The 22377-nt window shown below is 39.3% G+C and overlaps 1 long non-coding RNA gene across 1 annotated transcript in view; it reads right to left on the reverse strand.

Moving 5' to 3' along the window:
- The window catches only part of LOC147575017 (uncharacterized), a 120945-nt gene that overhangs the window by 92835 nt on the left and 5733 nt on the right, over nt 1-22377 (reverse strand). The window contains exon 2 of the long non-coding RNA XR_015243338.1: nt 10135-10246. This is a non-coding gene — a long non-coding RNA (uncharacterized LOC147575017). The remainder of the gene's footprint in view (nt 1-10134; nt 10247-22377) is intronic.

The raw sequence follows: 22377 nt of genomic DNA on the forward strand, positions 1-22377 counted from the left end.
TCCAGGCCAAGAGAAGGACAAAATCAAAAGAACAGAGGCATGGACATAGTTAGAAACTTTGGGGGAAGTTGTGATCTGGAGGTAGGATGTCATTGTTGTGACGGTACTCATTAAGAACTTAAGATTTTGTGCAGGCAGGAATGTGATGAGGAAAAGGAAACCTCTGGGAATTTTTGAACACATATAATTCATATTACATTTTAGGGGAAAAAAGAAATACATTTCATATCTCCAGTCTTAAAATGGATATTTTAAAAATGCAGATTTCAGTCCTGTTACTTTAACAAATGGTGGGTCCTTAGCCAGGTCACTTCCTCACTTCCCCTCTGCAGACTTTAGTCTGAAATGAGAAGTTTTGGACTTTGGCTCGTTTTAGGACAAAATCAACACAGGATATAGTCTCTGTAGTGGTCAGGACAATGCAGAAGTAAGTGACTCCCTTCTTCTCCACCTGGAGTCTTGCCAGGCATCAGGACAAAAAGCAATGTCTGAAGTGCTACAAGTCACCTTGCATATGGATTAATCAGGCCCAGAGAGCCAGCTCTACACTGGCTGTCCTCTTGTGGAGAGTGTTGCCACTGTCCTCACATCAGCCCTAGTTGAGTTCCTTGCAGAGACAATCCCTGATAGCATCATTTTATGATACTTATGCAAAATGAGTTTTGTGTTTCAGTTGTTCTTTGGGGACACATCCTCATCCCAAGGCTGAGGGTTCACTTTTGAGGTGTGGACTAAAAATGATTCCTAAATATTAAGAAAAATTATACTGGCGGATATCTGTAGCAAAATGTTTTTCAAAAGAACTCGTAATACAATTCCCTAAAACATCATCCCATGTTGAAGAATAGTTATTATTTTGAGGAATATCAGTGTTTAACTGTTTTACAGAGGTTGACGGACAAGCAAAATCCATAAACTTCCAAAGATTTCCATTGCCACTGGATTTCTAATTTTCAAAATGTCATATGGAGCCATTGCATTCAGACAATTCAAAGAAAATCGCAAGTATATGCAACAACACATGTGGCTAAATCACTTGTTTAGACTGGCCAAATTATTTCTCTATTCTAGATTTAAATCCCAAGTTGTCATGAAAATCTGGGATTTAAACTAAGATTCAAAGCACATGTAGGACTTGTGTAGAGGCAGGTTCAGGATAGAAGAAACAGCAGGTTCAAAGATTAGGATGAGTCTCATTTATGTGCAAAGTATGGAAGAGAGAGAACAATGGCATGCAGACTGATTGGATTAAAATCTTGAATCCTGAGCATAAAACAAACTAGGTGTGAGCCATCAATTCAAAATTCTTAAATAACAGAATGAGTAGCTTTGAATTTTGTTTCAGCTTTATTAAAGCTCCTCCATGATTATTAATCAGTTATTTCTGTGAGGTGGGTAGTATCATGCTAATGGTTAAGGGGGCACAACAGCTGTGAGAGATGAGTTGTATCCAGGATCTAACAGCTGGGAGTGGTGAGCCCAGGGCAACAGCCCAAGCCTTCAGTTTCCAGGTGTCTGGCCTCTTCAAACAGCAAGTAGCCATCGCAAGTTCTGGTTTCAATCATCCAATACACTCTCAATGTAAACAAAGACTTTGAAAAAACAAAGAAACAAAAAACCCAACATTGTGCCCCAGGGAGAGATCCTGGCAAAATATGCCTAGAGCTTCTCTATCCACACAACATTGCTTCTGTAGGGATGATAAAAGTAGGAATAAATAAATACAGCCTCCAGCAAGTCCTTCCAGAAGGCCACCTGAATTTTTGGAATGGCTCTGCTATTCTGATGTGAACTTTATGAAAAGCAGTGTGAAGTTTATGGTAAGAAAATGATTCTACTTTTGCTCAAAGACCACCACTTAATATTTTTTTTTTGGTTAAGAAAATATACAAGAAAGCTGTGAGCATCAGGAGACTGAAATATATGGTGACTGAAGATTATTTTGCAGTTTTGGTGCTTTAAGTGTGCATAATTCTCCTCTCTGAGTCCTGCTTGGCAAGCCCTTGCCTCTCACAGAACAAATAACACTACAAACAGTGCTCCTCTACGGAAAGTGAACAAAAACTATCCCAAACCAACTATCCTGGAATTCTTTCTTGGAGAACACCTAATCCCTAGAGTAGGTCAGATTTGGTATATATTCTATTAATTATTTTCATATGCTCCTAGGCGTGCTTGGCAAGAGCTCTTAAAAACTCTTTGGGTACATTTTAATCAGTATCTAATCTTCTAGAGGCCTTCAGAAGCTAGAAGTATCTTGATTGAGACATATACATTCTCTATACTTCAGTGTGTTGAGAGGCAGTGGGTGTCCCAGAGCACTTCCCTCGGAGTAAACCTTAGCATAGGTACTACCTGATTTCAAAAGTGAAGAATCATTGATTTTGCCAAATGCTAGGCTCCAGAAAAATGTTGAAGAATCTAGCAATCATATTTTAGAATGATAGTGGTAGGGAAGTCAGAGGCATCAAATAAGTTCAAAGTTATTGAACACACCCACTCATTCTATCCATCATGATTGATTATCTACTATAAATATCCATAGTTAGGCATCTAACTTGGGTCCTGAAAATGATGTAAGAGAAAAGTCAGGTGGATACTTGCCTTAGAACTTTCAATCTAGTGACCCAACCCAACATAGGAATCTCTTTTGTAGTATTTCTGATATGGGGGTATCCTACATCCATTTGGGTATTTCTGGAAACTAAGGTTCAACACTTACCATAATTTCCAACACATAGTTGACCCTCAGTAACCTTCTTCTGATTAAGAGTAAACCTTCACTTATTGAAATAAATTATATTCCAATGGTAAGCACTTGTATGTTGGATCCTACTAATTTGAATCCTCAAACAATTTTGTGAGGTGAGAAGTCACTGACCTTTTTGTTTGTTTCCAGAAGGGGAAATGATGATTATTTTAAAAGATGCAAATTACTCAGGTAAATAATCAAAGTTCCATAATGGAACTACTATAATGTGTTAGCTGTGGGGATCAAATGGAAATAATGGAGCTGACATGGTTTGGAAAAGGGACTATATTGTTTTACAAACAGTAAATGATAGCTCTGAATTATTTTGTAAACACAAGCATAAGGACTTATCTACAGCCACCTCCTGCTGAGACTCCATTTGAAACTTGACTTAACCCTCTTACATTAAGTAGCTCTTTTTCCATCAGACTAATGCTATTCTCTAGCTATATTAAAACATAATACAACCGGGGCGCCTGGGTGGCTCGGTCGGTTAAGCGTCCGACTTCGGCTCAGGTCATGATCTTGTGGTCCGTGGGTTTGAGCCCCGCGTCGGGCTCTGTGCTGACAGCTCAGAGCCTGGAGCCTGTTTCAGATTCTGTGTCTCCCCCTGTCTCTGCCCCTCCCCTGTTCATGCTCTGTCTCTGTCTCAAAAATAAATAAACGTTAAAGAAATAAAATTTAAAAAAAAAACACATAATACATCCCCTTCATAATCCTCACATAACCTAAAATTGCTTTATTTACCCACTTACTTGATTTGTGTATGCTCCTTCACCTCCTAAAACATACAAAACAAGAAAGCTCCCTAAATGCAAGGATTTTGCTTGTTTTGTCCTTCCGTGAATTTCTTGTCCTATAACAGAGCCTGTTCCCCTTTAGGTGTCCAAAAAAGCTTTGAAGAACGAATAACTTTCGAATTCCTCAAGGAAGCCTTAAATTTGTACACATTCTGTGTATCCTTATGAGATCTTTCTCACTATAATTCAGTTTCATCATGGTGAGGACTACACCCCAGTCATTTCTGCATCTTCAGTACCCAGCATGGAGCCTAGCCGAGAGTAACTTCAGTCAGTTCATGTTTGCTAATGAGAGTATCCATCTTCCTGGCACATCTGAGAATACAGGCAAAGAGACTTAAACTGTCAGTGAACAGACAGGCAGTACTGTGGTGAGGAAGACAGAGGAGAACACACAGAAACAGACAAGATAATGAAAAGGCACCCTGGTGACCAAAATCATCTAAAATGGTTTAGTTCCTCTCCCCCAGGCTTATTCCAGGGCTTTGGAAATTACGCGTGGGCTTCGGCCATTTTCAATAAGTCATTTTAGTACTAGATTTCAGCAGACCTGAGACTCCTCCTCCTTTTTGAACTCATCTGCTGTCTACTTTATTGAGCAGACTTTTTTATGTGGTTCTCATTCATTCACAACTTTATTTGGAGCATCCACCAAGGTGTAGGCATTTTTGATACAGCTGTCACTCAGTTATTAGAAAGAGCCCTCCGTCGTTCAGAGTACCAGAGGACTTCAGAAGAACACCCTGATAGCACCATAGCTTTTGAGGCCCAGAGCTCTTGTCCCAGTTTGTTAACTTCTAGGGGACTAGTCTCCCATGTGGCACTCCTATATCCCCATATGTGGCATCCTGATGCACACCTCATTCTAGCTACAGATCTTAGTCATTTTGTCAGTTGCAGGGAAAAGTCTTCCACACAATGTATTTGTAAAGATTGGAGAATGTTTGAAGTTTTGGAGACATCTGTGGGACACCATCAAATGTACAACCATGCAAATGGGAGCTCTAGGAGAGGAGAGAAAGGAACAGAAAGATATTTGAGGAAATAAGAGCCTAAAACCTCTCAAATCCACACACTTAAGAAGTTCAACAAACTCCAAAAAGGGTAAATCCAAAGAGAAGCACATTATAATAAAACTATCAAAAGACAAAGAGAGAATTTTGAAAGCAGAGAGAAAAGTGAATCATTGTGTACAAGGGATCCTCAATATGATTAACAGACAATATCTCAGCAGAAGCTGCAGAGACCAGAAGAGATAGTTAAGGCATTGAAAGCAAACAAAATAAAACAAAACAGAAAATCCTGTTAACCAGGAATTCTATATCTGACAAAACTATCCTTCAAAATGAAAGGAGAAATGAAGCCATTTCCAGATAAAGAAAAGCTGAGTGAGTCTTTCACTAAGAGGTTCTCCCTACAAGAAATGCTAAGTGGAGTTCTTCAGGCAAAAATAAGAAAGCACTAGACAGTAACTCAAACATAGAAAGAGCTGGTAAAAATAATTACATGGCTAAAAACACAGCATAGTCAAGTCCAATATGAGGGTTTCTTCAGAGTTTTTTTTTTCTCAATTTCTTTTCTTTTTTAAAGTTTATTTATTTACGTAATCTCTACACCCAATGTGGGGCTCAAACTCATGGCCCCAAGATCAAGAATTACATCCTCTTCCGACTGAGTCAACAAGGTGCCCCCAGAGTTGGTCAATTTCTATTTTTAATTATGTAAAGGAGCTACAGTTTCTTGTTTCTTTGTATACCTTGTAATTGTTGTTGTTGTTGTTGTTACAAACTCAACATTCTGAGTATTATAATGTGGTCACTCTGGAAATCAATCTTTCTCCCCCTCCCTAGGGTTTGCTGTTGTTACCTGGTGAGGGCTGCAGTCATCCATCTGTTTAGTGACTATTCTAAACTATTTTTGTAAAGACTATTTTCCTTGTTATGTGTGGTCTCTAAAGTCCCTGTTTCATTGCCTTAGTGGTCAGAGATTTCCTAAAATGATTGGAACCAAAAGCCAACAGTCAAAAATACTGTTTTGGTCTTCCTTTGCAGACTGGCTCTAAACTGGAACATTCCTTCAATGCTTTGCCAGTGTGCCTACAACTCTGCCTCAGCCTTCACCTTTTGCTTGTGGAGAGCCGAAACGTCAGCCAGAGATGCACACTCACAGTCCTCTCAGGACATTTCAGAGTATGTATCCAGTCCCAAGTGTGCACATTGTGCTCTCAATTCCCTGACCTATACAGCAGACTTTCAAATCATTACACACACCAAGAATCTTCCTTCTCAGTTTCCTCTTTCTCAGGCTTTTGGGTTGGTCTGCAGCTTACCCCATTATGTCATCCCTTGCCCCAGGCAGCCATGGGTAATATATCTTTAATGCTTTCAACAGATGCCAACAAGACTCAAGGGGGTGAAATAAGGGCAAGCTTCTGAAATGGTCCTTCAGAGAAATGCTATATAAGTCAAAATACACAGTTTGTAGAGGGAGAAAGTCTGTATTGCTTGTTTCCCATTGTCCTAGCAGTAGCAGCTGCACCAGAAATGTGGGCCACCCTCCATGGCTGTCACCGAGCTGGGGGATGGGGGATGGTAGACAGGTAAGCAAACGTACCACAAGACTTTCTTACCAAAACTTAGCAGCCTTTTCCTTCATTAAGCACACCCCTGGTTGCTGTAAGATTTTTATTAAATTTCCAAGTTCTGAAAAAAATTTTTTCTGTCAGTTTACACCAGCTTATGTTCACTCAGTAGAAGGATCAATTCTTGGAACTCCTTATTCTGCCATTTCTCATGATATTCTCAAAAACATATACCTCTTGATTCACAAATTTCTCTTTTAAGAGTCTATACCACCAATATACTGTGTACATGGCAAAATGATGTTCTCCCACAGTTATTAATTTTGGCATTGTTTGTAACAGTTAGTGATTAAAAATAACCCCTAAACCATTGGTTAAACACATTATGGCATATCTACAAGATAAAGTGCTTTCTACCTATACAAAAAAAAATCAACATCTCTTTACACTTATAGTGAAAGATTTCCAAGACATGCTAACTGATAAAAGCAAGCAGCGGTATAGGGTGTAGGGTATAGGGTATTCTACTTCATGCGTAAATTAGAAGCATACCTAGGAAGCATGTGTGCCTGTTTTCTTTATGCCCAAGATCCCTAAAAAATTAATGACAACAGTTATCTACGAAGGGCCAGTTGGGGGATAGGAACATTGTAGATGAGGTAGAAATGGAAGAGAATCTTTACATTGTATACTTTCTTAAATTTGTAAATGTGTGAGCCACATGAATGTACATATTACTCAAAGATAAGGTAAACATCCAAAGACTTACAACCCTTAGTATACAATCCTAACTAGCATGCATCATCTTCAAGGCCACGATTGATCACACCTCTGGTTCCACTATCTCATTTCCCCCCAACTGCCTTATGATGCAGCACACTCCAACCACACCAGCCAGATGGTATTTTTCCGCCAAGATCCTAGAACTTTCCTAGTTCTTTCTCCCTTGGGGCTTTTGTACAAAATGTTTCCTCTTTCAGGCATGTTTATTGCTCTGAGATTCACATGGGTCTTTTTTTCTCATCTTTTAAACCTCAAAGAGACTTTCCATTAAAACTTCAGTCTGGAATATTTCCTTCATTGCCAATATTCTCTCTCAAACCCTGTTTTTTTATTGTTCCTTCATAATAATTACTATAATAAGAGATTACTATTCATTTGTTCATTTTTATTTGCCTGTTTCCCATACTGGACTCTAAGAAATGCATCTGTCTTGCTCACTGTTGGATCTCAGCACTACCTGTATTAGTGCTTGGGGCACTGGTATCTAATAAGTTGGGTGAATGAATAAGTTAAATATGGGAGAGGCTTATTCAATCCTCATATATGAGTGCACAGCTCTTAAAGATCATTTTTTTGTTTGTATGTTTCTTGGTGTAGATCCTTAGTTGTTTCACCTGTAAACTACAGATACTGACTCTGCTTGTCCCTAGGTCCCCAGAGAGAGTACTCACAATACTCCTGACCCTTTGCTTCCACAGCTAATACACATGTGAACTTGATCTTGTTCTTCTCCCTAGTAAGACAGTGAGCTCCTGATGCCAGCAAAAACTGGTTCCGCTGCTAGAGTCAGAAACAGGCATGATGCCAGCTGTCCTGAGTAAGGGTGTCTTCTGACCCTGTTCTTCTGTCACATAACAACACATAGTACTGCCTTCTGCCCACCCCACCCCCCGCCACCTTGTCTGCCTATAGTAGGTCTCTTCCCACAGAAAATCATATTTACAATTCTCTCTACTTTCCCTCTCTACTTTCCCTCTAGGGTCCAGACAAGAACAGCTTTCAAAACCCAAATTAAAAATCTGGGCCACACATAAAACCTCTGGAGTCATTTGGCTCTGAACAGGGCTACAAGCATTATCCAACAAACTGCTCAAGCTAATGAATCTTTGGGAAGGCAAAAACAAAACAAAACAAAACAAAAACAGTTTAAGGTTAATAGTGTTGTTTCCAAAATCCAGGGAGAGAGAGACCCCATGGTTGTGGAGGGACAGGATTCAACTTCCTAGCAACCAAGCACAGGGGGAGAGACCTGCCAAGCACCTCAGAAGGCTACCATTCAGGGTCCCACTAAAGCCCAGGGCGAGCGGGTACACGAGCATGCTGGCTAACATGGAGGCGCAGTGTGACAGGATGACGTGAGATGCATTGTCTTCTTTGCAGTCCAAGAAGACCTACCCCACTTCCCCTGCCTCTGGAGCTCCTTTCAGAGTAGCCACTGAGGCGTGCTGTTCACCGGATGGCTACTAATTTCAGGCTCTAGAGACAAGCACGTCTAGCACTCATTGTGCCCAGATGTCTTTTTGACAAGGTAGGACATACCCAGTCATCAAGGGGGTGGAAACCATCACAGAAGAGAACGGACCAGCCTTCTGGATTCTGTCCAAGAGGTGGGGCCACTTGATACAAGGAGATATCTACTTCCAAACTGGCTGGCAACTTCTTTGTTTGAGAGTATCCATCTGGAAAGCAGCCCAATTCTCTGCCTCCCTACGGTTCTGTACAAGAAGCTACAAATTCAAGGGTCTTGAAAAGGCACAGGGCCTTGAGAAAAGCCACCATCGATATTGAATATTATGAAGTGGCAGGAGCATAGGTTTTCAGAGACATTCCAGACTAGCAGTAAATCAAGCAAATAAATTAGTTTTCTTGAGACTGTTTCTACGTTGATGGAGGAAACATCTTTCTCATGCATCATCATGAAAGTAAAATTAGATTGTGCTTACAAACACCTGACTCAGTGTTTTACAAAGCAATTAGTTATTTGACCCTTTCTATAATATACATATTTTCACTAGCTCCCATATTTATTTACAGTGAATATTGCAAAATATTTCCAAGGGAGATAAATTGATACACACTTGCCCTCTAAAAAGGGGAGAGAGTTATCCACAGTGCCTCCTGAGGATTCTGAAACTGAAATTGCTGGCCCAGGCTAAAATTTCTGTCCCTAAAGTTTCATACCTCTTATACATTTTCCACTTCAAAGTAGAATTTTAAATGGACTTGGGCCACATAAGCAACAATCACGGTTCTGCTATCTTGAATTTTGGCATTTTAACCTTGTGGCAGGTAGTGCCATCATATGACACATAGTGAATGACACAGAACTCCCAGCGTACAGCTGTGTAAGGGACGGCCCTTCAGCTTATGTTGGAAACTAACCTAGCAATGATTAGATTGTAATTACATTTCATCCAAACACCCTAAATGCAAAAGGCAGATGGATCCATACAATTAGTCAACGAAAAGGAAATAAATAGCATTCCAGACATTGGAAGCATCATATAGGCCTATAGGATGGAACTGTCAACCCCAGGCAGCCTGGTTCTAATTGACTCCACACTCAGTCCCTGGCAGGCCATTGCCTATTGCTAGGGCACCCATATTCATTCTTCAGTCTCACTCTCCAATGACACTATGCAGGGAACAATAATAAAATCGGTTAAGACCCGTCTACCAGATGGGAAGAGAACGTGCTGAAGACTTGTTGTTCACACTCTGAAAAAGGCTTCCCTGGAGAGCCAGGGACGTTGATAAAGGATTAGGGAGTGCAGCTCTCAGGGTTTGGCAGCAGAGTTACAACAGATGTGAAGTGTCATCCCAATCTCTTTGCTGAAGAAACTACCCAAAGAGTTCACCTCATCTAGCAGGTCTCTAATTGCTTCCTTAAGTGTGGGTGGGGGTGGAGGCTGGGTCTCCATTCTCTTTTAGTTTATAGTGTGCGAGAGGAGAGACTGGTATTGGTACCTGCCCAGACCTCTGCTGGCTGTGAACCAAACCTGGAGACGAGAGAGCAGGTGGAAAATACCACCCCCAGAAACACACATGCAACCTGCAGTGAGCATTCAGATACCACTTAATCTGCAGCCACGTGCTCCATTGCAGGGAGAGAAGGTCTTCCCATCTGCACCAAGTCATAGCTACTGGTATCCCACGGAAAGTCACGGAGGTGCTTTTACTTTGGAGCCAATTGTAAAGAAATAAAAATGAACACTTACTGTGCACTGAATGTGTGACAGGACTTGAGTTAGGTGACTCATGAGTAGAAGGACCACAGAACACTGGTGTCGGGCTGTACTGGGTTCAGATGACAAGTCTAGGTGTCTTTATCTGTAAATAAGCCAAATTGATTATTTTCACTGACGAAGAAAGAAAAGGTGGAGAAAGGGATCTGGGAGAAGGATACCCAAATATCGAAAGAGAAGAGCACAGAGATGATATATCATCAAGCTGATAGGCAGGAATGCAGAGTCGGACACACTGGGCTTGACTCTGAACTTTGGATTCTACCACTTATGTGGTTATTTCCACCTTCAGGAAAGTCATGTATCAGCCTTCAGGCTCTGGTTCATCAGTTACAGGATTTCTGTGATGAGTCAGAAATTCTAAGTAGGACAGGGCCTCATACGCAACAAATGACTCTGTTCTTAATATCCTTTTAATTTTTTCCACTTAATATTACCAGCTATCCTGTGAGGTTAATATTTTCTCCATCTTTCAAATGGGAAAACTGAAGTTTGGAGAAGCTAATTCATTTGGTAAAATTCACACAGCAAGATTAGTATGGGATTTGAAGCCTGTTTTCTCTTACTTGAAAGCCCAATTTCCTTCATTATTAACATGTCACTTTTGGGCTCACATAACTGGATTGGAAAGCAGTGGATCTTTTTGGAGATTGGATTGAATTTATATATCATGTGAAATTTCTCTGTTCAGTGCAGGGAAGGTGGAATCTGAGTGGATTTTCCTATTTCTAGAATTTAAAACAGACAGGCACAGTTCCCTGGGCCAGAGGAGGCTTGGGACAGACAGACACATGATGCAGATGTTTGCCTCAGAAAGAGCCATCCTGCCCCCAGGAGGGGCTATTTGGCCTGTAGCCCTCTGATTCGCTGCCTCCTAGGCCTCCTGACCCACATTTACAGGAGAGAAAATCCCTGCCAGATCCCATTCCAGGGTCTGAGCTCCCCAGACAGGGTGAGATCATTCTTTCAGACCTGGCCTGCTTTAATATGCTGGAAGACATCCTGAATGTAGGAGCACATAAACGAACAAGTGAATGACTCCATGGGAATCTATGAACAGAGTCTATGTCAAGAAGCCATATACACTCCTGCAAGATGCATCACTTACCTCCCCACTTGGTGCCAGGGTGATTCAGCAACTTGCATGTGGGTTATCTCACTGACTAGTGAATTCTTCTACTAATTTTTGCTTTGTGTCTCCTTGGGAGACTATCACAGGGCTCGAATCTCTCTACAAATTACCTTCTGAGGATGTGTATTACTAACTGCTACAGAGAGACTAATGAAAATAAAAACGGATTCGAAATTAGAGGATGTGATTTCAAGTCTACACTTCTTGGCTATGTAATGAATAAATAATAGAACTTCTTTAAAGCCTCAATTATCTCATGTAATATGTGTATGATCAAAAAGATTACTTATTTTGCAGTGCTTTGTGAGAATTATATAAGGTAGAGGATGAGAAAATTCTTTGTAAATGGAACGAGGTTTTAAGATTGTCAGTTAAAATTTTGATTCACTTAACAGTTTGGACTGTGACTGGTAGCTACACGTTCATTTACTCAGTCATTTGCTTAATCACTTAGGTCACACATGTTATTAAAGAACTGCTATAGAGTCTGGAATTAAGCCTGGAAAGAAAATCAAAATCTTTCCTGAAAACATCACCATTATGATACCATATTGGACTGTGAGATCCATGGGAAATACGAAAATCGTTTGATTTATTCTTGTGTCCCCATTCTTTGTCCTTGCTAACCTTAGCACTCAGCAACATGCCAGTCACATAACCGGTGTTCAGGATATATCCAATCAATCAGTGTATTTAAGGTAGAATATCCAATGCCTCTGGTCTGGTCCCCTCCAATCCATAACCCACATAATTGCCAGAATGATGTCTCTAAATGCAAAGCAGACACGTCTATTCCTTGATTAAAACCTTCCAAAGGCTTCCATGCTCCTGAGAAGACAGTCCAGATGTCTTAGCCTAATATCAAGCTCATAACTTTCCTATCCAAACAGACCTTCCCCTGCCCAGTATGGACATTGCTGCATTGTCACACTCCTCATAAATACCAGGGCACTGGCTCACTCCCAATCTTGTCTTGCATATATATATGAAAATATTTATATACACAAAGATATTTATTATAAGGAATTGAGTCACACAATTATGGAGGCTAAGAAGACTCGAGATCTACAGTGGGCAAGCTGGAGATTGAGGAAAGCAGATAAGCAGGTGGTATAGTTTCAGTTTGAGTCTGAAGGTCTGAGAACCAAGAGAGCAGATGTTGCAAGCTTCAGTCCGAAAGTCAGCAAGCTTGAGACCCAAGAAAAGCTGATGTTCAGGCAAGAAAGAATGACGTCCCAGCTCAATGAGGTCAGCACAAGGAGTTCCTTCTTACTCAGCCTTTTGGTTCCATTCAGGCTTTCAACTGATTGGATGAGGCTCATCCACATTAAAGAGGGCAATGTGCTTTACTCTGCCAATTCAAATGTTAATGTCATCCAGACATACACTCACAAACATACCCAGAATAACGTTTGACCAAATTTCTGGACTTCCTGTGGTCCAGTCAAGTTGACATATAAAATTAACCATCACAGGATATTTTTGAAAACAAACCTGTTTTGTGTCAGAATCTTGACTGACTTCCAGGATCGTGTTTCCTTTGTCTCAAACTTTCCTAAAAATTAAAAGATACATGGTATATGGCCAGGCGGAAACTGTTCTGTGGGACACCAGGCGCTAACGATTCCACAAAATGAAGATAGTCCCTAGGAGACTGATTTCACAAAATGAAACGGCTATCTAAAACACTCTGGTTCCTTGAGAAATATGAAGGATAGGGTTACTCGTCACTGAAAGAATTTAGGCAGATCTTGCTCCACCACTGGAAGGGCTACTTTGTTTTTTTTATATTAAATATAATTTATTGTCAAATTGGTTTCCATACAACACCCAGTGTTCATCCCAACAGGTGCCCTCCTCAATGCCCATCACCCACTTTCCCCTCTCCCCCACCCCCCATCAAGTCACACACTACTTTTAATCCGGGACCCTGTCCAGTGACCAAGATATAAGGTGGCCTTAAGTATATTCCAGGGACCATATTTGCTTTGCTCATGACAGTATACCCAATATAGGACTTGACCCCTTAATAAATATTTGCTTAATGAAAGAATATGTCAATAAGTGATTAATAGGCTGACTTGAAGATGTTGTAGAGTATCATTTTTCTCCTTTGCCTCAATATTTGGATCAGCGCAAGTATTATTTTCATCTAAGGAGTTGAAACTTCTTCACTACTGTCACACAGCCAGAAAGTCGGGGAGCCAGGACTCATACTTAGGTCCTCTGCCTTCCACTATTCAATGCTAACATAAAAACACTAACACATGCAGGCATATAAACAATTTGGGAAATAGCTGCAATTTAACAATCCATTTTCAATATACAGGGTATTGAGAACTGTGAATCATGAGGAAATATACAGGGAGGGATGTGTAAGATGGTATTTCATCCATGTCACAAAGAAAGAAACAAGATCAAATGTTCCTGGGTAACTACAAAGCAAATCTGCTTATTGCAATTAATAAATGGAATTCATGTAACTAGAGAGCAAATCTATCAATTACAGTTAATGCTTGGAATCCCAATTAATAATTGGTTTAAATCGAATTCTAATTAATAATTTCCAAAACACCCAACAATGTGCCAAAGCCTTGCAATGCAATGGTGAGCCAACTGCTCATTATAACCATCTTTTACATCTAAAAATTTAGGCATAGAAAAATGTGTTAAGAGTGTAGACTTAAGTGTTCTCATCACATTAAAAAAAAAAAAGTTAACTTTGTACAGTGATGAACGTGTTAATTAACCTGAGTAAAGTAACTTTCACAAAATATATGGATGTCAAATCATCACATTGTACACTTTAAATATATGCAGTTTTATTTGTCAATTATATCTCAATAAAGCTAAAGAAAAGTTAGCCATAGGCAGAGCTTTGGAATGAAAGGGACAGAGGAAAGTGGTACTTTTCTGCTGGTCACATCCTTCAATTTTCCTTTGGTTAAGAAAAATACTAATAGATTAGGTAGCTCAGTAGGAAAAGGGGAGTGCCACTTTGACTTAATATTTGTAAATTGCTTTAATATTTACAAAATATTTCCATAAGTGTTACCTTGCTCAGTTGTCAGAACACTCTCGGCTGATTTATTTCCTTTCTACTAGTGAGGAAGTTAAGTCGCGTACAGTATTAAGTGGTAGAGCTAGGATTTGAATTCAGGTGGCCGACCCTTGCTCCAGAGCTCTTTCTCCCATTCAGTATAGGAAATCAAATCTTGGAAAAATCAAGAGGAAATTATGCTTCCTTCTTTACCCTGAAACCTACATTTAAATTAGCTTTACTGAGGTATAATTGATATCCCCCCAAACGCACACATTTAATGCATATATCTATGGGTTTGGACATACGCATACACCTATGATACCATCACCACAACCAAGGTACTAAATATACCCATCACTTCCAAAACTTTACTTGTATTCTGGTGTCTGCGTATATGTATGTGTTTCTTGGTGAGAACACACACTGCTGTTGAACAGCAGATCTTTAGAACTTAATCATCATGTATAACAGAAACTTTACATCCATTGAAAAAACCATCCTTAATTAGAGAGACTCCAAATGGCTCTGAAATAAAAACCCTGACAATCTTGAATGGAAGTAAGTCAACATTTTCTTAAAGTACCCAACAAAAATGTCACACCCTTACAAAACAATGGATTTTCTCTTCTTCTACTTAAAATTAGTTTATTAATCATTTCAACACATGTTTGAAGCCCACCGTGTGTTTATCTATGTGTTTGGAAGATATATTTATCAGAGTTTACTTCACTAGCTTAGTTCAGTGCTATCCAGTACTCTTCAGAGCCTAGCTGCCCATGTGCTGAGTATTTTGAGGTAAATCAAATGGAGACCCTATCCTCCAGGCATGGTAGATGCTTAAAAGTAATTGGAGTGTAATATAAGAACTGTCATGATGGAAGTGTAATTGTAGGATGAGAATCCAACTCATGGATGTTAGGACAGGATTCTCAGGAAGAGTGATCTGAGGAGCTCTTCCAGGGTGTGCCAGAATGAATAGGTGGTAAAAGGGGCATCTCTCATAGATGGAAAAATTTGGGCAAGCCATGGCATATTGTAGGTCTTTGGGAAACCCCAAGCAGAATGTTATAGGAACATAAGGAAAAGGTAAGAACTCATAGGCAATGAGATGAGGAAACCAGTCACAACTATACTATAGCATGCATGTATAACAGCTTTCTGTAAGCATTTTCCCAGACCTTCTTCACTGTTCCACTGGGAAACCAGGCTCTCTTTTAGTGTGAGGGAACTAATTTATGTGTGTTATCAGTTCTCCAAAGGGTGTTGGTGATCTTATAACTAAGGAATGAAGAGATGTCAACATTTTTTCCACCTAGCTTTGTTAGAACATTATTTCCACATTTATAAATGAGAGAAGAAAAATATCCCATTTTATAGCAATCCCGGAAGAGGAAATTAATTCCACCCTTACATCTTAGCCTTGCATTTACTTGGGACACTTTTCCTCAGATGCTAGAAAAGGCAGGGCATGGGGGGACATGGCAAACTGTTCTTGGAGAATTTAATTGTTTTAGATCACCGAAACATTAATAGTTGTGTTTCAGATGGCTTCTTTCCACAAATTTGTAGAAATGCTGTTTTTGGTTTTGTTTTATTTTTGTTTGGCCACAGGAGAAACATGGAAAATCATCCAAGAATCATAATAGGAAGCCATGCTAGAAAAACCAAAAGAGCTTCAAGGGGTAGGAAAAGTCAGTGATGGTTTTTGGCTAAAAGAACTAGGGGGAGATTGTGCAAGCCATTAGCAGGCTCATGCTTGGGAAATTAGCTCTCCTTTTCATCAAACTCCTGGAAAACAATTTTTGAAAACAAGTTGCAAGAAACTCAGTATTTCTGCCAGCAACATAGAAAAACAAAATGTTAAACTTTAGGGCTGAGAGGAATGTGAAAAGCCAGCCAGTCCAATCCCTCTCAGTGGACAGATAAGAAGAAGGAAACAGAAGAAGTGGTTTGCTCAAGGACAAACAGCTTATCTTCTGCATTCCTAACCTGGTCTCAAAGGTTAGAATTCAAATGGTTAGAATTCAAACTCTCCTGAGCTTCTTGAAATATGCTAATTAAATTATATGATTCCCTCAAAACATAAATTGTCTTTCAGTGACTAGAGAAGCAAAATTTTGAGAATGAGGTAGTGGAGGAGGAAAAAAGAAAAGGAAAGAGAGGAGGAGGAGGAGAGTAGGTGCATTCAAATTCCCACTTGGGTCAAAACAAAGTCACTTGAGAGAATTTTTCAAAGTAACATTAAGTAAGACCCATCCCTGTTAGAAAGTTAGAGACATTCCACAATTTGTTCATCTCATAACAAACTCCAATAATCTTTCATCTAGCAAAGAGGGTGGTCTTGGACTCACTCTCATGCAACCTGTGCTGAGGAATTTTGCTTGGGATAACCAGAATGTTTATAGGAACTTTGACCAACAGTGAGGTCTTGGAATGTAGTCTAAACATACAGAACAAAGATCTCACACTGGCATAGAAACCAGTGATTTGGAGTCAGGAAGCTGGTGTTCTGGTACCTGCTCTGACACTAACACATCAGACAAGTGCTCCACACCAACCTTGTCTTTCCAGAGGCTATGAATTCTATAAAATGGTAGGGTTGGCCTTGGAGAAACTTAAAAACACTCTGTTGTTTTACACCATCATGCATTTATCCAAAGGATTCTCTCTGCCTGGAATAGTACTCTTCTTCATTCCTCTTTAAAGTCGTCTTTCTGATTGTTCAGGCATTGCCTTCTTAAGGAACACTTCCCTTTCAGACATCCTCACCCTCACTCTCTGCTCCATCCTGAATCAAGAACTCTTCTTTAGGCCCTCATACTGCTTTGTTACTATTACCTTTATCACAACACCATAAAATACTCTAGACATTAAAAAAGGCATTGAGACAATAGTCATCCAATTAATTACCACCCAATTAAAATATACTTTAAATCTATTTTTGTCACAAGATCTTAAAAATATTATCTTGTAATTACCTTTGCACCCAGCTTTCCACTTACTATCTTCATAAAAGTTTAGAACTGAAATGGAACTTTCTTGGAGTTCATGAAATATAGTAATTAAGGGGTATTTCCTCCAAATTATATACTGTCTTTCAGTGACTAAAAGCAGCAAAAAAATTAAGGATGAAGTAGCGAAGCAAATAACAAGAGAAGGAGAGAAAGGAGGGATATCACAGGTAATGTTTTATTCATTCCGAAATTATTAGCACCAAACACCATGTCTGGTAGACACTGTGTATTTCTGAAAGTGATCTGAACTACAGTCATAACCAAGTTATCTAAAATAATGAGATTATATAATAAAGGTTCAGTTCTCAAAAACCCAAGATAAAGAGTGACTCTTTATTCCTTTTCAATAACTTCAGTGGACTTCTTTGCACCAGCTCCATAGCAAAGCCATGACATCAGAGATGGGGGTTGTGTCATTTATCTGAGCAACATTTCAATTGAGCTCTTCCCAAACTATAGCCAAAACAAGCTGTCTTATTCCCTGAGGCAATGGCAAGGCTTGGAAACCCTGAGTGTACACACACATAAATCTCAAGAGGAAGAAACATGTTTAACCTTTAAAGAAGTTACACATATTTAGATCTTGAAAGTTGTTTGGTTTTATGATAAACAGGATAGGAATGTCCTGAGACATGTGAACATTTAGGGAAGGAGATGTGAGTGTATGTGCTTCAGTCAAGGTAGCGGTATTCTTTGAAGTATCCAGAGGTTATGAAAGAAGATTCAGACATTCAAGAGAGTGCTTCTCTAGATGTGAGTTCTCATCAGTGAAAAGGATATTTTGCACCTGCATACAGTCCTGTGATCCTACTAAGAGAAACTGGAATCCATTATGATTGTGCAGGGCCCCCTACATAGGAAAGAACCATAGAATACAAACTAGGGTTACCAAATGTTCCATTGACTTTGTGTGATCTTAAGCAGGTTACTTTTCTCCTCTGGACTGTTTACTTATGTACAATATTTCTATAATTCAATGATAATATATGCTATCATATTATCACTTCCTCAAGCAGACTTACTTTTTTTTTTTTTTTTGGCCATACTAGATTGGGATCCATTCTCTTATTACACACTCACCAAATATCCTACACTTCTCCTTCGTACCATTTAGCACAATTCAAATAATGAATTTACTTGGATGGCTCTGTCTTTCATTTTTTAAGCCCCTTATATTTATTGTAGGCATTATATCCCCATTGCCTAGGATAGTGTTTGACTCATCATATGGTCAATGAATATATATCGGATTTCTGGTTTTTTTAATTATTTTATTTTTAATATAATTTATTGTCAAGTTGGCTAACATACAGTGTGCTCTTGATTTTGGGGGTAGATTCCCGTGATTCATCGCTTACATATAACACCCAGTTCTCATCCTAACAAATGCCCCCTCAATGCCCATCTCCCATTTTCCCCTTCCCCCCACCCCCGACGATCAACCTTCAGTTTGTTCTCTGTATTTAAGACTCTCTTATGGTTTGCCTCCCTCTGAATGAATACCAACTGACTTTCTCCTCCCTTATGGTAAGTTCTTTACTTATCTGATATTTTTGCTTTGGATACCATAAAGGTTAAATATGCAGGTTTTGGAATTCAGCAGACATGGATCTGAGTCTAGGGTTACAACTAATGTGACTCATCAAATTACTTCATTGTGTTAAACCTCACTTTCTATATTTACATATGGGGAAATAGATATCTCATAAGGCTGTTATGAAGATAAAATAACAGATGTGATAAGTTCTTGAGACTACCGGTACATAGTTCATTAAATGTGAGCTATCATTACAATTTTATTATTTATTTTGTTAGAAATCCCTTGACTCTCCGTTCCATTCCATTCTAAGTAAAATTGCAAGTATATGACTATCACATCAAATTCTTTTAAAATACAGAAAAATGTGTAAATGGAAACAAAATCAAACAACAAAAGATATTCATCAAAATCTCTTCAGCAAGAGGTGAAAGGAGAAGACCTCTTTTGAAACTGAAGAATTCATATTCTTTAAAAGCTAATAATGGGGCGCCTGGGTGGCGCAGTTGGTTAAGCGTCCGACTTCAGCCAGGTCACGATCTCACGGTCCGTGAGTTCGAGCCCCGCGTCGGGCTCTGGGCTGATGGCTCAGAGCCTGGAGCCTGTTTCCGATTCTGTGTCTCCCTCTCTCTCTGCCCCTCCCCCGTTCATGCTCTGTCTCTCTCTGTCCCAAAAATAAATAAACGTTGAAAAAAAAATTAAAAAAAAAAATAAAAGCTAATAATGTGTTCAGAACGGAGAGTTCAAGGGAGATAAATGACATAACTTCTCCATAGTAACAACTCACATTATCCCCACAACTTAAGATCTACTGAAGTAAGATATTGGCCATTTAAGGGCGTATTTGTCCAGAGAAGACATGTAAGGGGTCAAACTCCATGTTAATTGTTGATATAGACACACTGTACTGTTTGAAATGCAGTATACTGTTGACATTCTCAAAAGCCTTATCATAACTATCAATCCATGGGAAGCCCCAGAACCAACTATAAACACATGAGAAATTTTATTATATTTAATATCTCTAAGCTGGCCAAAAATAGCTTTTATTCAAGATGGTTTTATGCTTCCACTTTTGAACTGCACCAGTCTGTGAATGTAAAGTAAGGAGAAAATTAAAAGACAAAACAAAAACAAATGAACAAAACTGAGTCTTGTGTCTCCTTTTAAAGAACAGTTAGATTTGGGTTTAGAAATGGACCAAGACTTATCATTTATTTAGCAAACACATACATTGAGCTTGTTGGAAACTTTCATAATTATCTCACTCAATCCTCACCGTGATTCTGAACAAGGATTACTTGTCATTTCACAGACAGAAAAGCCAAGTTTCAGAAAGGTTAAGCTCAAGACTAGTTAAATAATTGCAGGACCCAGTGAAACGTAAAAATGCATGGCTCCTTGTTCAAAAGTTACTGGAAATTTCAAGATGGCAGCAGCAAAATATTAAGCCAATCATGAGACCCTTTTAAGTGTAGGGTCTTATGTGACTGCACAGGTCACATGCTCAAGAAGCTGGCTCTGGTTAAGCAACTCACCCAGTGTCACAAAACCAGTAACTAATAGAGTCAAATGTTAGTATTCAGCCATCTAAAATAAAAGCCATGATTTCTGCTTCTCTAAAATTCCCAACTCTGAAATGGCCCCTGCCACCCCATTTATTTAGCCATAAAGACTGTCCTTGTTTTGACTAAAGGCTTTTTGAGTGTTCTAAATTTGACTTTTTAAAAATTAAATACAATATATTGTCAAATTGGTTTCCATACAACACCCAGTGCTCATCCCAACAGGTGCCTTCCTCAATGCCCATCACCCACTTTCCCTTCTCCCTCACCCCCCCATCAACCCTCAGTTTGTTCTCAGTATTTAAGAGTCTCTTATAGTTTCCCTCCCTCCCTCTCTGTAACTTATCGGTAAAGGCTTTGGAACTGCATTGATGGCTGAGTTGGGTAATATCTCAATATCCTATTTTCACCTTGCTCACTGATTTCCCAAGGTATCTATTCATGTCAACCAGTCCCTCTTGTGTCTTAAGCACGAATCAGATTGTCTTTGAGAATCAATACCTACAGAAGACACTCCTGGGAGTAGACTCTCAGGTAGTTACAGCTGATAAAATCCTTGCTGGATGTCAGTCACACTCTAGAACTACACATCTTTTAAACAGAAGTAATTCTGGTGATTACTCAATCCAAATTTTGTTTTGTAGTTTTGTTTTATTTCATTTTAATAATGTCTTATCATAGGTATGTTGAGATCCAGGTGAATAAATAAGTAGCCAAAGCCATACAGTAAATTCCTGGCAAATCTAATTCAAATATCTTAAACTAGAAACATGAGACTTGTAAAAAGTGAACAGTCAATATCTAGAACAACTCTTCTTTTATTAGTAAAACAGATTCTTCAAGGGTCAGATGTTTTTGGATTAACAAATAACCACTTTAAAAACTTCTACTGCACCTAGTAGCCAAGACTGTAAAAAGACCAGGTCTCCCGTTGTATGTCTCTTACTCCGTGACGTGGAAAGATGCTGCCTGGGTGAGCTCAGGTGGGGTAGGCACCCTTCAAAAACTGTAATGTGCACTTGCTTGCTTGAAATCTTGACTCAGATAGCCTGTGGAATTGTACAACTTTCTCAAGACAGCGCAATATCTCTGTAATTCTCATTAACTGCTATTTGGAAGGACTTCAATTGCTGCAAAATAAACAGGAACTGCAAAAAGCAAGCTATCCCCTGTTCCTGAGCAAAGCTAGCCATGCAAACGGCTACCCACCCACAAGAGACTGTATAGGTCCACATAAAGAGTGGCCCATTGGATTTCTGCATATTTTGTCTATTAGGTAAGCAAGCACTGGGGATGTTTAGGATATATTTAGTGTGCTTTTTAGGTACTCCACTATTTGGAGAAATGCCCTTGTCCTAATGACTCTACCATAAAACCCAGACTGCATTCTCATAAACAACACTGATACTAGTGAGATGGTAACTGCAGGCACACGGTAAGTTCATGTTGAGTTTCTTATCAGATGCCAACTAATGCTATGAATGTAGAAACTGATTACTTGGTTGTATCTAGTAGCCTATCATTTATAGAGTGAACCTCGGGTGTACCTAACTCAGATCAAGCCTCCTGGCAAACTTAACCATCATATAAATAGTTATTAAGTTAGTGTCATGCCAGCCCATGTGCTACAATTCAGCTAGAGAGTCCCAGAAAATCTAAATCTCACCTCTTTACTATTCCCACACATGACTTCCTTAAGAATTCCCAATGCTACCAGGAAGCCCTCTAATTTTTGAGCTCAGCATTCATCTGTACCACTCCCTGGACTCTTGAATTCTAGATTGGTTTGGAAGATCATCTAGCCCAACACTTCATAAAGTGAAGTATGTGTACTACTAGTGGAATACAAGGGGATTTGGGAGGTAAAACAATAAACTTAAAAAATTAGTAGGTAAACATTCAACCATATAGTGTGATAGAGTCAT

Source organism: Puma concolor, chromosome D4 (genome assembly GCF_028749965.1).
Source record: "Puma concolor isolate L17-30 chromosome D4, mPumCon1.1.hap2, whole genome shotgun sequence".
Lineage (NCBI taxonomy): Eukaryota > Metazoa > Chordata > Mammalia > Carnivora > Felidae > Puma > Puma concolor.